The sequence below is a fragment of the Piliocolobus tephrosceles genome, chromosome 4 (genome assembly GCF_002776525.5).
Source record: "Piliocolobus tephrosceles isolate RC106 chromosome 4, ASM277652v3, whole genome shotgun sequence".
Taxonomy (NCBI): Eukaryota; Metazoa; Chordata; class Mammalia; order Primates; family Cercopithecidae; genus Piliocolobus; species Piliocolobus tephrosceles.
In genome coordinates, this window is record NC_045437.1 from 167,501,800 (window position 1) to 167,504,124 (window position 2,325).

At 34.7% G+C, this 2,325-nt stretch overlaps 1 pseudogene; it reads right to left on the reverse strand.

Annotated features, from left to right (window-relative positions):
* Positions 1-845: 845 nt before the first annotated feature.
* Positions 846-1,825, reverse strand: LOC116418778 (annotated as a pseudogene).
* Positions 1,826-2,325: the final 500 nt, after the last annotated feature.

Below are 2,325 nucleotides of genomic sequence, written 5' to 3' on the forward strand. Positions count from 1 at the left end.
AATTACAATGTGCTTATTTTTATTGGCTCCAAATCCAGAGATCAAATTATTATGAAGGTTTTATAAGTTCTTCCAATTTGTAAATGTACCAATTTGATAACCAAAAGGAAATTCCCTATAAAATAAATGTCCTTTTTTTCTGAAGAAAAGAGTATAGTTTAATATATATTTAGATGATTAAGCAAGGAGAGTGAGTTAAATGTCTGAATAACCAAACATTTGCACATCTATACATATATATATAGAGTATAACTTAGCAAGTATTAATTCTTTAATCCAATGCTTCATTTAGCCCTACTTTACTAAAGACATGTAGGGTAGAGACGATTAACAAAATCTGCTTCCACGATAGCTGAGGTACTATTACTAAAAGTGCAAAAACTGAACACTGCATACCTACCTAACACACTTCTGATATGTGTGGAAGTATTTCAAAAACAACGTAAGATTATTTATGTGTACCTTTAAAATTCATCTAGGAAGTATTATCTTCAGTTTCATCAATATGTTGTTTTTTAAACACAATATCTTGTACAGAGTAAATAATATATTGTTTATGTTGAGTTCATTTCCAGACTGAAAACTGTTGAGTTGCTTTATAATTTTTGCACTAGAACTCTTGGTATTGTCTTAAATAACAAATGTTGTGATGACTATTTTTTAACATGTAATAGCTTAATGTTCATATATTTTCTTGCACAGTTTCCTCTGAAGTCTATTTTCGAAGAGGAGTCAGTTTTCTAGAGGCCCTTTCAGAAACTGTTGATGAGCGCTATGAAAACTTCAAACTATACTCTCCAGTGACAGGGTCTGTTTTCCAATGATTAAACTTGAATTCTTTGCCATTAAGCATATGGAGAAAGAATAACATTTGTAGGCTGCGGTGTGGGTTTTTCCTCTTTGGCACCACAGAAGGACACCAACTTCATTTTGTAATTAACCAACATAAGCAAGAAAGGACTGAGACCAGAGAAGCTTGAAGAGAGGTCTGTAAGAACAGCTGGAATAAAGCTGCATGCTGCCAAGTCTTTCAAGAAATAGACTAAGATAAAGTGAGAAATCCAAAGTGGAGTGATTAGCAACATTAATAAAATACTGAACTTGGCCCCTCTAAGGATTCAGTTTCTGAATCATCATCTCCAATCCAGATGTCACCATATGTCATCTTCTTTCTCTCTGAAAAGAGGAAAGACATCCAGAAACAGACAAAGACTAAAATAACTAAAGGAAGAATATCAATCAGAACCAAAAAAATTTTCCCATAGAAAAACTCTACCTGCTTGTTTCCAAAGACAACTTGGGCAATCCATGTACATCCTGTTAGTAGACAAGGGATCTGTATCATCTCCTGCATTCGAGAATTCTGGTTTTCTAGTATGAATTAAAACTGAGATATATACACCACATCAGCCACCCAAAGTACAGAAACCACCTTCACCACCTTCAAGGAATGCTTCTGTTGGTCCAGGCTTGGATTCTCACCCAAGGGGTGGGCAATTTGGTAAAGCTTCCAGGGGTAAAGCAATGCAAAGTGTAACATGAACCAGATGGCCAGTGAAGTTGTCAGGGCTGATGTAAAGCACAGAATTTTTCAGCCAGCTGAATCCAACATGATACCAGAAGAGTAAACAATTTTCATAACATTCACCACCAAGTTTTTAATAAGGTGGACAAAAATAAGATTGAAAATTAGAAGAAAGGATGTCTGTAAATGCCCAGTGATACATCTTCTTGTAGAATAAAACAAACATGAGTTTCCAGTGATGCTCACGAAGATTAGGATGGTACAAGTGATGATCTCAAGCATGTCTGCAGAGGACTTCATGGTAAATGCTGAACTGTTATCTCAAATGTCTTTTTCTCTTCTGTTTGTCACTAGGCTTTTGGAAAACTTTTAAGAGGTCCTTAGTGAGACAATCTGGATTTTTAAATAGATCCACTATGTTGACAAAATCATCAACTGATATCACCCTAACAGTTCAAAGTCTGTAACAGAATTCTGCTTGCTCCAGTGATGAGATGCTGAAAACAGAACTGCTTCCCAAAAGGATTCTATTTTGTCATCTCCAGGGACTTGACTATGATGAGAAAGTGCTAGGTATCATCACTTAATTAAAAGTTCTCAGAAATGTATTTACAGTACTGTAATACGATTTCCTAGATACAGTATAATACAGTTTTCAAAAACCATGATGGAGAGAATAAAATTAAATTTGTAACACAAAAGAAAAGTAGCCAGAGGTTGAAAGTACACCACTCCACTCATGGAAGAAAGTTAAAGTAAGGGATGTTTGAATAATAATGAAGATTTCAAAATAACAAAAT